Raw genomic sequence first — 19,042 nt, 5'->3', positions numbered from 1 at the left:
GTGCATAGTGAGGCCAGCATTATCAGTGCCTCGTGGTCCAATGCAGTGCATAAGTTAAGGAAGTTCACCCTCGGGCTCTTATTTGCTGGTTACTGCCTCTATACATCACTAGGTCAAAGTATAGAGGCAAGAGTGTGGGAGGCAGAATACCACCCATGGAGTTTTTGATCTTGCAGTTCCTAGAGAGGACCAGGATGTGTTGCAGGAGGAAACTTAATAACATAAGGTACTTCCAGATAGAAGATTATTCTCTAGGCATCTCCTGAAGCATGCAGTATTTGTGTCTGTTCTCTTTTTTCATAATGGAACCTAGGAATAAGAAATATTTCCAGCAGGGGAAACAGAGAAAAGGAATGCTACTGGAGGAAGCTCCTGATCTAAGCAAAAAACTTCAGTAAACATTTTTTTCCTTCTATAACATTTCCTGGGGCTAAGTGCAAGTAATGCAGCATTTAAATTCTTTTCATCTGACATGATACACCGAAGGTCAGATCTCTTAAAGTAATATTTTCTATCTTATCTGTAGGTAATCAATCATGTGATATGTAAAAACCCAAGTGGTTATATGAATGCTTCAGCACAACGTAACAATATCAGACCAGCCAAAATAAACTAATCGCAGTTTAGAAATTATTTTAAAGTGATATTACAAAATAAATAAATAAAGATGCAAGCCCCCAAATCACATAGATAAAATAATGCTCATCAATCATAGCAATAGAGATAGTCTCAATGTTTTGCTTCTTCTAGGATATTTAACTGGCTGCCTTCTAATATTTCATTTAATGTTTGCTTTTTCCTGGCAGGAATGTGATAAAATTATGCAAAGCTATGATTCACATAGTTAGAACAAATACAGATTGCAAACAATGTAATGTTATCCTGGTCTACTGTTTATAAAGCAATGAATAGGCCTGCTAACGCTGTATGCTGATGATTTTTTGCAGCCAAGTTTATATCTGGATGGGTGACCTTTCCCTTTTCTAACTATTATTTTACAAAAGTAAATAATTTACCTTTATAATCATAAGCAGTCATCAGGAAAGACCCTTGGCAGGTGGTGACACATCAGGCAGTTCTTACCATTCAGCAAATAGTCTAGTTCTAGTGGAGATATGGTTTCCAGGCCTGCCATGTTATTTCTTTGCAGAAATGAAATGATGTAAATGAGTTTGAGCTTAAGTTGAAATAAATTATCTATATTCTTTTGCATATTTGATTTTCACAAAAATCCCAGGCCTACCCAAGTTGCATATTCTGTACTGCTGGATATATGTTTTTTTCTGATTCAGTCTCAGCTCAAGAGAGCTACCTAAAAAGTCAGTCAGATTCTGTTCCTCACAGGTATAAAGTAGTTGTCAGCCTGGGACTATGAGCGGAGTTCCTTGATATGAGGAATCTGATTGTTTCCTTAGTCAGTATCTAGATTTGTATCGTAGGTTCATTGGTTAGTTTGCTCAGTCTAAACCTGTTAACCTGTGGTTACTCTGAAGAATATGGAATAGTCTGCTGAGTTTCCTGACCACTCTGGCTTGTCTGTGGACCATAAGGGTCACACTTCATATTAGAATTACTATAATTAAAGTGTAGTTACATTGCTGGAAGCATAACTTGCAATCCTGCCCCAGATGCATAACAATGTGCTAGAGACCATAGCGGTCTTGTAGATAATTTTAAAAGGGATATACTGTTTCGGTTGCAGCCATGAAATTTCATGCCTCATCTCTTTCTGATATAGCCACATGCTTCACAAACCGATATCTAAAACTGGCTTTTGAGTTCAGTTCAATTAATGTAAAAGTGAATGGGTATCACTATCATGGAACTACCACTTCCATGGAACTGGCTCATGCGCAAAGCATCAAACCAATGTGCATATTCCTGTTGTTTGACATGAAAGGATTCAGAGTACTTAAAAAGTAAGCAACTGGGCTTGTATGCCCTATTAGAATTTGTGCTGTCATGTAATTAGTTACCAGGTCATTGCTTTCTTTAGCTGCAGAGTCTAAGGTGTATATACATAATTTCTTTTTGCAGTATGAGTTAATTCCAGTTTTTGGAACCCCTTGTGGTCCGGACATAAGAAGGTGTCTGTGTGACTAAAAGAATCCACCGGAGCGTAATCCTCACTTTACTGCAATTTTCAGAGTACTTCTCTCTTTCCCCTTGTACTACAAGATAATTCTTGGCTTCACTTATTATAATGCATTGCTTGCAAAGGGATTGATTCCATATTTGCGACATGTTTTCTTTTAATCTCAAAAGCCAACTCCATTGTTTTCAGAACAGGGACTATCGATGGCTGTGCAATACACTGATGAATAATTACTCTCAGGGACTCTGCAATTTATATAAGGCAGAAGTTGGTACTATTTCTTGCATAGACTGTATCCAAACTTGTTATCTAAGGCCATCAGCAGTTGGAGTGACATCTACACAGGAGAATCTCGACCCTGCAACATGAACCACAATTGCTCCATTTGACTACATCTCCGTGGGACTCATATCATTCTTCATGCTGTACATAGCTTAATCTTTGCTAACCAAGTCCCAACATGACTCATCTCACTGAGTTTCTGTTCTGGTATGTGACCTTATACAAGACCTTCATCCTGTGCATGATGATTCACTAATGTTATTTACCTCTGCCATACAGCCATTCATTCAGTAGTTCAGAGATTTCAAGGCCAGAAGGCACCATTGCAATCATCTAGTCTGACGTTTTGTATAACACAGGCAGGAGAATTTTCCCCAAATTCCTAATGATTCTTGTTAAGCTAGATGGATGACTGAGGGCTGTGGTGGCTGCCATTCCAAAAGGAGTGTTTCTTATCACAATAATTACTTTGTTGCAATAATTACTTTGTTGTAATATTTTCTTATTCCTGAGGCCAGAACTCCATTGTGCTAGGTGCTATACACACATAGTTAAGGGACAGTTCCTGCCCAGAAAAGCTAAAATCTAAATAGAAAAGAGAGAGACACAGGCAGTGTTGTTATCCCCATTTTACAAACTGAAATGACTTGCCCAAGGTCATTCAGGAAATCTGTAGTAGGAGGAACTGAACCCCATTCCTCTGAGTCCTAATCCAGTGCCCTTAAGCAGAAGGCCAGCCTTCCACTCCTCACACATTTTCAGCCAAAAGTCTGTTATGAATGCTTTCATCACTTTTGTCTTAGTTACCATAATTCCCTCCTTCACAGTCCCTCTAAATCTCAAATTTCTATACTCCATCAAGAATGTGAAGCCCTGTTATTCACCACAATCCTGAAATAGGAACAAAACTTCTCCACCCTTGTCAATCGTATTGACTTCCTGGCTGTTTCAGAATCCAGTTCAGTAGTCTTTGTAGCTTTTGAGATCATCTGTTGATTTGCTCCACTCCACTCCTATATCTCTTCAACCTCATCTCTTCCTATTCTCCATTCTGTTCCTTGTACATTTGAAATACCAGCTGGCATGCTGCCTGGAGTGGTTCACGACCATGAATGCCAACCTCAGGGCAGACACCCCAAACTGGCTGTATGTTCTATAATTAGATTTCACCAACTCAGTAACAAATGTGCACTCTTGAAGCACTGTAACAGTCTTACTACGGAGTCTCAGACAGTCCCCTTGGGCTCTCCAGTCTATCTTGCCACACAGGCAAGCTGGACTTAATGATAAATGGTCACTTACACCAAAGATCACAAAATATTAAGGTTGCTCACAGTCCCAAGAGACTAGTCACTTACCCCACATCTCACCCCAAAAACAATGCTTGTAGCCAGCCCTATAGTGAACTAACTATGGATTTATTAACTAGGAAACCGAAATGAGAGAGTTATTTCAGGTTAAAGCAGGCAACCTATATGCACAAATGAATTACAGTCTGTTGTTCCAAAAGGAGACAGATGTATTAATCTGTCCACTGACTGTCTTTTAGAGCTAACCCAAGTTGACTCTGGGGAGCTCTGTTTTTGTTTCCTAACTTCAGCCCCGTTAGTGTCCAAACAGCAAAGAAATGAAGAATTTTCATGTCATCTATCTTTATTTCCTTTTCCAGAATTCAAGTGGTTGGGACAAGTTTCCTTGCATGTAGCACCTTTACGGGTGTGAGAGGGCCCTTAGCCCAGGCTTTCTATTGCGATGCTTCCCAATAGCCCATTTAGTTTTGATAGTCGTCCTTGATGGGCAGGGGAGCCGCTCCTCCTGCCTGAGTTCACAAGTTCAGATGAGGTATCTTTACAGTTGTAAAAGAAAACTTACATGTTATATTACCTTATAACATTGGACACAGACATTACAGATAAGATTTATGCATGCAGCAATTTACAAGCACGTCACAGAGTTTAGAGTCTCAACTCTAAACACATCCTTACAAGTCTAACACCTACCTTGAACAATACTAACATACAGGTGAGCTGGTCTGGTTTCCAGCTATAAATCTGTCTGTGCTCAGCTGACACCTGACCTACCAGTGTCACACCAGAAATTCTTCCATTTTTTCCCCTGTCCTTCTTGTGCTTCATACACCACCACTTGAAAGGGCCTCTATGTGTTGTAATTGGGGTCCAGGCTGTTGTTCATCCCTTCAGATCCCATCTATTTCCCTATCCCATATGTTCTTCTGTCTAATTTAAAAAGAGAACCCCATTTCCTGACCCTCCCCAAAAGATATCCATTATTGGTACCATTTTACCCTGTCCTACCATCTCCAGCCCTCAATGATAAGCTGGTGTGCTAAAATAAATAAAATAAAACAAAATAAATAGTATTGTGTAATATACTATAAAATCGATAAGTTGTTCAAGTGATCCACACACCTAAGCAACACAATTATATGGACCTAACCCTCAGGGTAGACAGTGCTAGTCTGACAGGAGGGCTTCTCCCCCCGACATGGCTACCACCTCTCAGGGAGGTGGAATACCTATACTGATGAGAGAAGCTCTCCCATCGGCATAGGTGGTATCTTCACTAAGCACTACATGGGGACTTAGACTCCTCAATGCCTCAGAGTAAAATGTTCAGAAGCACATTAGGAGCCTCGGTCCCTTAGACCTTCAATGATGCTTATACTTTCAAGTGTCTAAATTACTTCTGAAAATGGGATTTGGGCTCTTAAGCCACAAAGGTGCTTTTGAAAATTTTGCCCAACATCTCGTGGTTTCTGGACTTACACCTTTTATATAAGCAGTTATTTTCTATTTTTTTAAGCACTAGACTGGAACAATAGACAAATGTGTTGTCTATATATCACACACTGTTGCAGGGTTCGATGGGACTTGGACAAACTATAGAAAGCGTGTGTAATGATAATACGTTTCTGCCATGGAAATCTTTACATTTGTGCCTTTTCATATAGATAACATTACCAATGTGTTTACAACATTCCTTAGACTACACACAAGGAGCACTTAGCATAATTTCATTTTTTTAATAGGAAATACCGGTGTAAAGTGAATTATTTGCAAAGGAACTTTCAAAGATCTTCAAGGTAACCATATATAGGGCTTTTCATCCTGAAGGATCCCAAAGTACTTCATAAAAAGCAGTTTAGGACAGGGAATGCAGAGGATTACCATGGCTAAATAGAAATGCAGGAAGAATTGAGGTCAATGGAATGGTTTACCTGAATTGGAGTTTGGCCTGGGACACTTGGGTGATGCCTTGCTCTTAAGGAAAGTGCCTGAGAATCTTTAATGACAGTGTTCAGTCAGGAGTTTAGTTTTAAATCTCAGTCTAAAGATAGTACCTAATGCCATGCTGCTGAATACAGTTTAGTGAATAATTCATAGCAGATTATTGCCAGATGCACCCCATGAGCACAAGGGGGCACCATCTGTATCTTCCTGCACCTCAGGGGACAGCTGTGCTAAAGGAGATAGACTCACTATTGCTTTCCCCTGGAGATTCCATCAGGAGGGTTTGGGGGTGGTAGACAGTTTTATATCATAGTCATAGCAGCCCTTCACTAGGACTCTCTGGAGGAGTGACTAGACTTGCAGATCTAACTGTTTAGAGGATCAAGATCTCAGTTTGTAAGTTCTGAGGGACAGGGAATATTTCTCATGTTTGTTTGTTTCTCTGGCACAATGCACACTTATAGCACTGTGTAAATAATCATAATTATCTGTCACAATGCATTTCAGTATATCATCTTTTAGAAACGAGAAAGTATCAGTTCTAAGTATCACTTCGAAGTGTTTCAAACCCCAAAACTCCTTTTCAGAGATTCTCTAATTTCTGAGCAATAGCTGAATGCATTTAAAAAAACAATGGTCCAATTTGCACACTCATTTTCATTTATTTAAATGCAGAGTAACTCCACTGAAGCCAATGGAGTGGCTGTTTTGGTTTTGGTTTGGTTTTTTTCAATACTGGTGGAGCTGACCGTAAAATTTGCCACAAGAGTCTTTTGAACCCAATCAAGCCAAATTGCGCTGCAACCAGTAGTTTTAGTTTAAACTTTGTAATGATTTAAACAACTCTGCTGGAATTTTCAAAGGGGCTCACGGGAATTAAATTCCAATGGGAACCGGGTGCACAACTTCCTTAGAGCCCTTTGAAAATCTCAGCTTCTTATTCTCATGTGACTCAGAACATTACATGTGTTTTCACATCATGATACCTTTTTTTTTTTTGCTAAAAATCTGAAATAAATATATTTCTGGAGCTGTATTAATTAGAGAAATATTTGTTCAGAGATTCATATTTGTGGAAGGTATTTGTATGTATAACACACACCCGTCTACAATAGTTTGAATACTTTTTGAAAGAATAAGGGTTCTGGTGAGTATCAAGAAGGGACATTAGTCCACATTGTAACACCTATGGAACATACAACAGGTGTGATCGCCGTAGTATTGAACTTTAAATGAGGAAAGAAATAAGAAACTGTGGCAAAGGATGTGCTTTGAAGTTTCAGCAACTCTTTCTATAAATTGGTCAAGTAAAGGTGAATGGGATTTATCCTAATATAGACTCATTTTTTTCTGGATTATCTCCAGTTAATGGTTTATTCAACATTATAGATGAGAAAAGGAGAGCGTCTATCAAGGATGTGGGATTCCTTTAGTGGGGAGGAAGCAGAGGCCTAAAGTGTGTGTTTGCATGGCCATGTTTTTTTTTCAGTAGGACCTGTCTGTTTTAGAATTGAAGCTGAATGCTAACTAGGAGCTAGATGGCTAGAAGGAGGAGAAACCAGCAAGAAATAATCAAAGAGATATGTTTGAATTAACATTGACAGAGGTAAAAACTGATCCACAGGGTAACCCACTCCTTTCAAGCCCAGTCATTTCATTAGAAAAATAATGTGTGTTATGTGACTCTTTCAAATGTCATTATGGATTGGAAATGAGGCTTCCTATGAGACATGGCAAGAGGTAAAAGATTTAAGATTTTGTGGGCTGGATTATGACCCACTTTCCTGTGCATCATTAAGTACATGTGAAAGAGATTCCTCTTCTCCGTATGCCCCTGTGGAAATAGCTTGGCACAATTGCAGTCCTTGAGCTCTCTGGAAGTCAGGGACTGTTCTCTCAATTTGATGGGAGGACAATGCTGGACCCTTCTAAAGAGGTGTGGTAGCTGGGTCACTGTCCCCATATGCTAATGAGCTTTGGATGAATTCTGTCCCCCTGAATTGAAATCCTTCCTAAAGCGCCCAGCGAGGTTGGTGCAGCCCTACATTGTCTACATTCATTGTGCATTAATGGATGATTGAGTCCTTGGGGTGGAATTCATACCTGTGCAGATGGCCAGCACAAGACCAGCGTGCCACTTAAATTCCATTTAAGATGTATAAGGAGAGCTTTAAACTAGGTCCTATTGGGGATGGTGAAAAGTATCTCGCCAATGTGTATTTAGGCTAAAGTAACGAAAACCAGGAAAGGGGCTAATTTCTGTAGAAGAATCTAGAAATCACAACTGCATTAAAAAGGTAAAAAGAAAAGCAACAGGGCAGTCTTCAAAGTATTTTTGATACCTGTATACAAATGCAAGGAATATGGGCAACAAGCAGGATGAACTGGAAGTCATGGTATATGGAGAAAATTATGATTTAATTGGCATCCCAGAGATTTGGTGGGACAACTCGCATGATTAGAGTACTCGCATGATTAGAGCATTGAGGGATATAGCTTGTTCTGAAAGGTGGTTAGGTGTGTGAAAAAAATAAGGAGGCATTGGGCTCTACATCAAGAATGTATACACTTGCTCCAAGGAGAGGTGAGCGACCGGCCAATTGAGAGTCTGTGTGAGGATAATAAGGGAAAAGAACAGTAATGATGTTATGGAGGGGGTCTTTATAGACCACCAAATCAGGAATAAGAAGTGGATGAGTCATTCTACAAGCAGGTAACAAGATTAGCTAACACACATGAGCTAGTATTAATGTGGGGTTTTGTTTTCCTGATATCTGTTGGAAAACAATTGCAGCAAAACATATGTCCTGCAAATTCTTCGTCTGGTAGGGGATAACTTTCTGATTCAGAAATTTGAGGAAATAACCAGAGGGTTGTCCATTTTGGATCTGGTTTTGACCAACAGGGATGAATTAGTTGTGAACATGAAGGTGATCGAGAATGTGAGAGGAAGTGATCATGATCTGATAGAATTCAAAATCCTATGGAAAGAAGGACGTGAGAACAGTAAAACAAAGACACTGGACTTCAGAAAAATGGATTTCAACCACTCAGAGAAATAATAGGCAAGCTCCAATGGAAAGTCCAATTAGGAAGAAAAAGGAGTCGAAGGGGGATGACAGTTCTTAAAAGATATAATACTAAAGGCTCAACATCAAGCTATTCCTACGCAGAGGAAAGATAAGAAGAGCCACAGGAGGTCAACGTGGCTTCACAAAAAGCTTTTTAGCTATGTAAAAACCAAAAGGGATACATACAGGACAGAGAAGAAGGAAGGAAGTATACATGGGAATAACACGTGTGTGTAGGGACAAAATCAGGAAAGCCAAGGCAAAGAATGATTTACAGCTGGCAAGTAATGTTAGAGACAATGGGAAGGGGTTCTTCAAATATCCATGAAGGCTCAAGATCCAAAAAAGATCAAGGACAGTGTCGATCCACTGCTCAGTGGAGAAAGTGAGCTGGTAATGGAAGATGATAGGAAGGCAGAGCTGCTCAATGCCTATTTTGCTTCAGTCTTCTCACCCAAAAACAAAAAACGTGGCGGAACAACTAGCAAAGTTACTATAGATAATAAAAGGGAAGGGACGCATATTAGGATAAGTAAAAAAACATGTCAGAGATCTTCTGACCAATTTGTATGAATTAAAATCAGTGGGGCTGGATGCTATTCTCCCAAGAGTACTGAAGGAATTAGCTGCAGAGATCTCAGAGCCACTCAAACAAACTCATGGATGACAAAAGAGGTCCCGGAAGACTGGAGAAAAGTGAATGTAGGGCCCATCTTTAAAAAGAGGAAAAAGAAGGAGCCTGGGAACTATAGACCAGTCCTCTGACTTCAATATCTAGGAAGCTACTAGAGCAATGTATAAAATATTCAGTTTGTGAATAACTGGAGTATGAAGGGGTAATCACTAGCACTCAGCATGGATTTACCAAGAACAAATCATTGGATTGCAGCTTGAATGTCTTCTTTGATGGGGTAACTGATTTGGTGGATAGATGGAATGCAGTGGACATAATATACCTAGACTTCAGCAAGGCTTTTATCACAGTCCCACATGACAGTCTGATAAGTAAGCTAGAGAAATGCAGGCTCGACAGAACTACCAGTAAATGGATACATAATTGGTTAAACAACCACAAAGGAAGAGTAACTATTAATGGAATGATGTCGGATTGGAGGGAAATCTCAAGGGGGTTTCACAGGAATCTGTTCTAGGTCTGGTGTTGTTTAATATCTTTATTAATGACCTGGAGATAGGAATAGAGCGCATACTGATCAAGTTCGCAGATGATTCAAAGCTGGGGGGGTTGCCAATACTTTGGAAGACAGAGCTGAAATTCAGAGGGACCTTGATAAATTGGAGAATTGGGCTATAGACAACAAAATAAAATTCATTAAAGACAAATGTAAGGTGCTATACTCAGGGAAGAAAAAACAAATGCATAAACAAAGAATGAGGGGATAACTGGCATTGCAGCAGCACTGCTGAGAAAGATCTGGGAGTTAAGGTGGATCACAACCTCAACATGAGTCAGCAATGCGATGCTGTTGTTAAAAGAAAAAAAAACCAAATGCAATTTTGGGTTGCATTAACAGAGACCTAACATGCATATCACAGGCAGTACCGCTCTACTTAGTTCTGGTTAGGCCTCAACTGGAGTACTATGTCCAATTTTGGTCACCAGTGTGTAGAAAGGATGTAGAGAAACTGGAAAGGATCCAGAGGCAAGCGACAAAGATGATTAAAGGGATGAAATGCAAGCCACATGAGCAAAGACTGAAGGAACTGGGTACGTGTAGTTTGGAAAAGAGGAGATGGGGGTAGGGGTATGATAATGATCTTCAGATACTTGAAAGAGCTTCTATAAAAAAGATGAAGAAAAGTTGCTCTCTTGCCACAGAAGGCAGGACAAGAGGCAATGGGTTCAAACTACAGCATAGCAGATTTAGATTAAATCTCAGGAAAAACTTCCTAACTGTAAGAACAGTAGGACAATGGAACAGATTGCCTCAGGAGGTTGTGGAAGCTTCTTCACTTGAGGTTTTCAAAAGGAGGCTGATAGCCACCTGACTTGGATGGTTTAGACACAACAAATCCTGCAGCTTGGCAGGGGGTTAAACTAGGTGACTATGGCCCTATCAATTTCACAGCCATGAAAAAGGCATCACAGACCATGAAATTGGCCCTTCCTTGTGAAATCTGATCTCCTCTGTGCTTCTGGGGCACTCCCAACAGCACGGGGGAGATCAGACTCATCTCCCAGGCTCTGAAGGCAGCACAGAAGTGAGGGTGGCAATCTTGCCATCCCCTACAATAGGTTTGTGACCCTCCCTCCCACAACCCTATTTTGGGTCAGGACTCCCATGGTTAACATGAAATTTCAGATGAAAACATTTGAAATCATGAAACTGGCCAATTTTCAAATCCTATCGCTGTGAAATTGAGTAGAATGGCCCATGAATTTGGTAGGGCCCTATAGATGACCCTTGCCGTCCCTTCTAACCCTACGATTCTATTATTCTATTTTATGGACTTGAGTGGTGCATCAGCTTTGCTCTGGACCTCTGATTGGGGAAGTTGGGGGGGAAATTCCACCTTTGTGAAAGGGCCTGATTTTCATTCCATTGAAGTCTGCAGTAGCACGACTGGGGCTCCATATACCAAATGTTGGTGCATAACATACCTTATTAGGAGGACACTTGTAGTGTCCACATTCTACTTAGCTTATGAATAAATCCAGGACTTTTACACCTGGATTCTTTGGCTCTTTCCTTTCCATTTGCCCAAAATATGTTGCCCAAAATAATAAAAAGAAGCAGGAGAGTAGTGCTATTTGAGCTTGACCTAACTCCCAGTGGAGTGAATTGGGGTTTTTCCATTGACTTCAATAGGAGTTGGATCCAGAGCTTGTGTCAGGATTTGCTTTTACATGCAGCTCAGGTTTAGAGAGGGGAACCTTGAGTGTAGTACAAGTCCTCTGTGAAATTAGGTGAGACTATATTGAAAAAGGCAATTTTTTGATTAAAAGAAAAAAAATCTGATAAAAGCGTGTGTTTGTTTTTAGAGACCAGCACGACGACGTGTATTGTTTTTATCTGTCAACAGCCATCACCTTGTCAGAGTTTCGCTGTTGTTGATTTATTACAACCTGTGTGAATGTTTAATTGGTAGGCTGGTCTTCAGATCTGTAAAAGAGAGGCACAAATTTGGAAGCCAGATGTCCCATGGCAATGCAGAACGAGAGAGAGATAATCACCACATAGCTGAGGAGCCCTTCAAATCCTCATTACTCTTACGTCCTCTTTACCCTTAAGATTTATCAGGGTTTGTAATGAAAGCATCTAAAAGGAAAGCTTCTTGTTAACTTGACTACAAATATCCCCTCCCACCTCACAAAATAAACCTGTTATCATAACCTGTGTTGTGAGAGTCCCAGCAATTTTGTCTGAAATGAGGAAGGAGATTTCATCTTGACGAATGCTTGTGTAGGTTGGAATGTGGGCGCTGCATTGCTGTCCCAACTCAGGATGACCTTGGTGAGGAGAGGAGGCTTCAGAACTGGAATTTTCCTGGGAAACTATTTTAAGTAAATAAAGAAGAACCAAACATTACTGTTGTGCTTAGGACTGACTCCTATGAATAGTCCCCTGAAGTCCATGCTTGTATGGAAGTCAGTGGGACTCCTTACAGGAAGAGAGTTTGGAGGACTGAGTGCTAAGGTTATGCTCCCAGGACAGCTGTGTCTAAAATGTATAAATTTAGGCAGGCAGAGAAAAAGGGGGGGGAAAAAAAAAAGGCCTGGGAGCCAAGCTCGCCTGAATTCTAACCCCAGCTCTACTGTTATCTTAACTCCCTTTGTGACCATCTCTGCTTTAATTTCCCTGTCTGTAAAATGGCATCACTTACGTAGTGGAGTCATGAGGATTGACTGGTTGACTCTGAAGATGAGCAGAGGGTTGGACTAGATGACCTCCTGAGGTCTCTTCCAACTCTAATCTTCTATGATTCTATGAAAAGCTAAGGAGTAGGTGCTAAAGAGAGATGGCTTTGAGGTACTGAATTCAGATCCAGATTTGGCCACCTTCAGGAGTCAGGTGTTTAGATACGATATTCCCATTATAGAGAGACGCCAAAAGCCATGAAGAGCTTATCTGGCTTCAAACTCTCTCTCCTGTCAGGGGTGAGGATAGCATCTGACCCGGTGTTCCCATTCAGTCCCAGATATAGTGCTAAACATTAGAATGTGCTATTAATTTTTCATTGGTGATCTAAATAGCCTCTCATGAAGTCGTAAGAGAGCAGACAGCTCCTAACAAAGGTGACGCTAATTAAAAGGGGGCTTCCCCGTCTTTCTCTCTTCTGTATAATGACTGGGCTGACACAGAGGTAAATCAATGGAAGTCCTTCCGGGAGGCCACAAAGGACCTTATTTAAACAAAAATGGCAGATTTTGTTTTGGGGAGAGAGACACAGAGATATAAAGCTGGCCTGCACATTATCATTTGTCTCCCCTCTCTAATTCAGTTCTAATCTGCTGAGAGGAGAAAGCTATATGTCATTTAATGAGTTTTATTGGGCTTTTGGATCAGGTGATATACATTCTCTGTTTGCCTCAGCCAGCTAAATGTACATCTTTCTAATGTGATTAGGCCTTCATACAGGGCAGAGAACAATTTATTATTCTGCCCGAGAGCGCCAAGTTTTTCTTTAAAATATTGTTACTCCCAGAGTCGGCAATTACTTTAAAATAAATTTACCAAAGACAAAATTGTGCCTCTTGGGTCAGTAAATGACTTCCCTTTTTTCTTGAAGAGACAAGGTGTTTATTAAGGACCTCCTTAGTTTATTGTGTAGGTTTTTTCACTTTGAATAATTGTCCAATTAAATATAATTTGGAAGTCCATGCTAACCCATGCTTGCATTGTACAAGTAAGAATATCTCTGAAAGATGTGCATTAATAAATCCCACTGAGCCCTCTCTCCTTTAAAAAATGGCTTCTTTTGTTTAATTTTTAGATTTTTTTAAACAGGACTGTAAGCCTTGCATTTGGAAATGCTGCTATTTTCACACACATAATTTATACAGTTCATTCTTTCAGATTCCATAGGAAACAGTTTTATCATTTATTATAAGTTAGCTTAATTTTTGTATTTTTAAGCAGTTGTTTAGGTATGGATCACATTTTACAGTCTAAAACTTTACACAGTCTATTCCTTTTTTTGTCTAGGGATTTCTTTTTCTACTTTACAATAGGAAAATAATATGAGAGTTAAGTGGATTTAGAACTATAGATTCCTAATACTAGAAAAAAGCTTTTTTTTAAAAAAAAAAAAACCCAGCTTTTGGCAAGCACATACTTTCCCTCACCCTCCCATAGGGAAAGTGTTTGATAACAATCCATCTTTCAGCTCTGGACTGAAAGATTTATGGTCCAGAAAGATAACAAATATGAGTCATCAAAATGATAATAGAAAACAATTGTTAAGTGCAACAATTAGGTAGGGGTCTAGAAAAGCAAACTGGAATAGGCCAAGAGTTATAGATGAGAGGTAGCAAGGATTCAGAGTGAAGTTTTTGGCTGACTTGATCTACTTTATCTATATAGACAGAGGCATGTATGGTTTAGTGATCTGAACACAAGACTAGTTACAGGAATGCCACGTTTTGGCTCTGACAGACTTGCTTGGTAGCCTCGGGCAAATTACTTAGGGTGAAATTCAGGCCTATACAGAGGGCCTGCCCAAGCCCCTTATAACACTTAAACCCTCTAAATAAGAACTAAGTAGTGAATAAGCTTGTTCTGGCACTAAGCACGAGGATCAGTTTTCCCTCTGCAGTGACCTGCATGGAACTTGGAGGAAGGAGCACAGATTGCAGGAGGGAAGAGTTTGGAGCAGGCACCAGAAAGTTAGTCTGTTTGCATATGGGTGGAGACTTAGCTGCAGTTGCACCATCTCTGCAGAAAGCTCACTTAATAGCCAATTTCATCTTAGAAATGTGGTGTCCTCACTTGTTATTACCCAACACGTGGTAGATGAGACTCCTGCTGCAGCTACATTTTGAAAAGCTCTCGTGAGCATGCAAACACGTATCTGTGGTGTGCGTTGGGTAGGCCACTCTGAACTGCAGATGCCCCAGGAAAAAGAGAGACAGATCGAGCATGGGTGAGCAGTACAGCTGGCTGGCGCACACAAGCTCCTTTGCCAAATCCCAGTGATATTAGTACATCTAAAATGGGGCTTCGATCCTTGAAAAGAGGCACCGGCCGTTTCTCCCAAGAGAATTGTAGGCTGCAAGCTCCACATAGCACATACGCAAGATGCTTTGTATATTTGGATCTTAATCTCTCTGACTCAGCTTCCCCATGTGTAACATGGGGATGATAATATGTAGCTGCCAGGGGTTTGTAAGGATTAAAAAAATGAATTGAAATATAAAAAACAGAGCAAAAATGGTCTAACATTTTGAAAGCTTAATTTTTTTACTAGCTTTAGTCAACATTATTATTATCATTTTACTATTAATACTATTTTTCTTGGTCCACAATAAACTGGCTACTAAATGAGCATTAAACTGAAATTATCTCCAGCTACCCTACCTCCTTTTTATCCTGGCTGCCTTAACTTGCTAACCCCCTAATAATTTCTCTAATACTCAAGGAATTGAAAAACGTCTTCACACTTCCTTGTCTACTAAGCCACAGGATACTTATTTCGTATAGATTCCAGTGATACAAGTTGCTGCTCCTGGAGAATGGCAATCCATACACTATATATCGATGTAGAGGGGCAGAACAAGGCATGTGTTTTCTGTCTGTGGCATCCAAACCAAAGCAAGGAGACAGATAATCCATGCTGCCCTGTTCCATATTGTTCAATCAATGGGCCTATTGGCACAAATCATTGTAGCAATCTTCACTCTGTCACTTAATTCCAGGTGAGATGGGGACAGTTGCCTGACCTCATCAAGAAATCACTTGGATATAAGAGAAGTAGAGGAGGACTTCTCTGATCCTATTGTTATATATCAGTGTATCTCCCCTCAGGATAGAGCCCTGACAGATTAAAAAAATTTGGTTATGTCATAGAATCGAGTGGGTAGCGGATGAGTGGGAGGGGGAAGGGTAGAAGGTTTGGAATGAAGTTAAATCTTTACCTTAATCCCGTTATGTAATTTTCCTCCCATTCATGCTACACAGGCCTCATATTGCCATGACTATTCTCTGAGAGAGCTGAACTGAACTCATTGCCGAGCTCCATTAGCACCTGACAAGCTAGCGAGCCTTGCTTTTGAGTTTAGAGGCAGCAAGGCAGAGTTACCATTGTCAGGATGAGGGAGTCCCAGGACATGAATTAGAGTTTTGGCAATGGACAAGAGGGAAAGGGGTGGATTTTGTGAAACATTATAGAAAGGAAATCAATATGTTTTGGGCAGATTCTGGATGGGAAGAGAAAAGAGGCAGAAGTAAAAAATTAACCTGAAGATCATGACTTTGGTTGAGGACAAAGATGGTGATTATAAAAAAAGGATTGACAATGCATTGAGAATATCTATGCTACCTCTCCTTCTCTCCACCTGTTCACCTACACAGAATCAAGAACAATCTGTACCTTTGTTTGGAATTATATATCAATAGCACTAACTACATTTGCAGTAGAAGTAGCTGGGAAACTGAACTTTAGTTTGGTGAAAATTGTTGAGTTTGTGGAAATATTTTTCCATCCTGAATGGGTTGAAAAAGCCAAAACCTCAACAGTTTTTGTGGAACTGAAATCCTGTAATGTTTAGTTTTAAAAAAACACTGAAAGTTTTGTGTTTCTGAAATGAAGTATGCTCCCAAGGATATATGGTTGCTGCTGGGGTGCAGTGGAACTGGGCACCTGTTTCTGCACAATGGTTAGATTTTGACAAGTTGGCAAATTCCAATGAAAAATGGGTCAGGCCAGTTGACAAGTTGGTATTTTTCCTCCTGCACGCTTGTCTGACTGAAGAAGTGCTAGAGTGAACCCTAATAAGTAGGTGAATGTACACAGATTACAGCTGTGTTTGTCACTATGGCATCATATTTCATTTTGAATCCATTTATTAAAAGTGCTGTGGTAGCATTAGCATTATTACAAGTCAGGTGAGTGTATAATTAAAGTTTTAAGTGCAAAGTAAAAACACCTGAGTAGGTGCTATGTAGAAGGCCAAACTGCATTCACTTCTGTGGAGCTGGATTAGGACCTGCATGAGGGAGAACATAAAAAATGACCAGCATTGTTAAAGAGCAAGAGACAGGATCCTGAACATGTGTCTGGCAGTAAGAGAGACAGGGACAGCTGCCACAGTGAGCAATTGAGAAAGAGCTAAAAGGGTGATAAATGTAAAAGGTCAAGAGGCAGAGACCAAGCCAAATGGAGAACTGTGCCAGATGCAGCAGCAGAGGAAGAGGGGGTTGAAACAGAAATGATGACAGCTGATGCTGGGAGAGATGCCAAAGGACAGCAGCGATAGCATCTCTGTTCACTGTGATCAGTGAACTAGATCACCTATTAAGGAACAGAACTTCAGGTTTATCACTGAGGCTGGATTCTAGTTCCATTACCATTAGCATTTCTTAACTTTCTGGGACTCCTCTGTATCAGCTTGTGCGTTTCTGCTTTCTGCTTTCCTGCTGATCAGGGTAAGTATCCTGTACATGGACAATGGGTGTCTCATTCTTGGCAACTAGCATGACTGAAAGTGAATGTTTAAGAAGTGTTTAATTTTCAATCCAGATCCTGTTTCTTAATTTAAGGCTGTTATATAATAATGAGGTGGAAGCTTGGGTTTTGTGCAGGCCCCACATTAAGTCCCCAATTCCGCAAAGCTGTTGAGCATGTGGTTAAAGATAAGCATATATTTAAGTCTCACTGATATCAATTTGGGATTTTGTGTGTGTGTGTGTGTCCCATTGATATTTAAGCAAGCGCTGAATTTTTAGCATGTATTTAAGTGCTTTGCTGAATTAGGGCCTAAGCACCTTAGAGCTTCTAGAGGACTTACTGCTATCATACTGCTTTGTTTTCTTGTTGCAGTTCAGATGCGCAGAGTCCCAGGTTTGTTGTTTTTATGTGTTTTATCTCAGAGGTGATACGATTGATTTTTGTTTCCTTAAAGAAAGAGGTTGGAAACTTTGGTGCCAACCAACACCATAATCTTTAAAACACTCTGCTAATTGTTCTTGCTGTAGGGAGGATTAGAGTAAATCTATGGGATGCATCCCACCACCTGTCCATGGGCATAATCCCTGGATCGTAAGGGCAAGGCAGCTGAGGATCTATGATGATAAACAGGGTGCTTCTGAGAGAGTTGTCCTTCATTATGTCAGCTGAAGTCATTGGTTACTGTATTTTAAGAAAGGAACATTGGTTGGATAATACTGATTAGACAAGATGGACTATCCATTAATAAAGCTTGTTAAAGTGAAGTGGAGTGAGGTATTGTTGTTTGGTAAATATGGCACTGGACTGGTATTCAGGACAGCTGGATTCTCTTCCTGGTTCTGCTACTAACTAGCTATAAGACTGGCTCTGTACCTCTTTCCCCCCCTCTCCCTTACTCTTTCTGTTTTGTCTCTTTAGATTGCAGGCTCTTTAGACAGGGACTATCTCTTAGTATTTGTCTGTATTGTGTCTCTACGTTTGGGACAGTTTCTTTACAATATCTGCCAGACACATTTTTGTTCCAAATTTGTGGCACATTGTCGCCCTCTGTCACCAACATCATGGTTGAGGTGGTGCTTATTTTGTGAGCCATAAAATGTGTGATTTGAAAGTCAAAGTGGGGGTTTTTCAGCACATTTGCATTTTTGCACTTGGCAGTAGAGGAGGATGGAGCCCTCAATCCCTCCTCTGTGTTCTATGATTCATCTTCGTTATAAATATTTCACATCAACCTCATCCATTTAATTATGTTATTGGCGGGAGGAACATATGGATTCTTCCATCAGGTGCTGTGGCTTGATCTTATAAATTGTTTAGATCTCTTCCACTCTATTTACTAAAAATTAAATAGGAAAAAATATGCCCAAATTCTTGTGAATAGCAAAACCTGAAATGAATTAATCATAGGTATTGATAGGGACCCCATTACTGAGTGTGTCACAATGTTCAATGTATTTATCCTTATAACATCCTACTGAGGTAGGGAAATGCTCTTATCCCTCCTTAACAGAAGGGGAATGAAAGCACCAAGAAGCTAAGTGACTAGCCATGGTCACACAGGAAGTCTGTGGAAGAATAGAGACTTGAACTCAGGTCTCTGAAATTCTAGACTGTGCCCTAACCACTATGCCATTCCTCCTGTCAAAATGAGTTCCCACCTTGGCTCAAAAATTGGTTGTTTCACACAGTTCTTACTTTTGGGAACATCTGTAGGTTTA

Source organism: Emydura macquarii, unplaced genomic scaffold (genome assembly GCF_026122565.2).
Source record: "Emydura macquarii macquarii isolate MOO-44397 ecotype Brisbane River unplaced genomic scaffold, CSIRO-AGI_Emac_v2 contig_587, whole genome shotgun sequence".
Classification (NCBI taxonomy): domain Eukaryota; kingdom Metazoa; phylum Chordata; order Testudines; family Chelidae; genus Emydura; species Emydura macquarii.
This window is presented reverse-complemented; position numbering follows the sequence as displayed.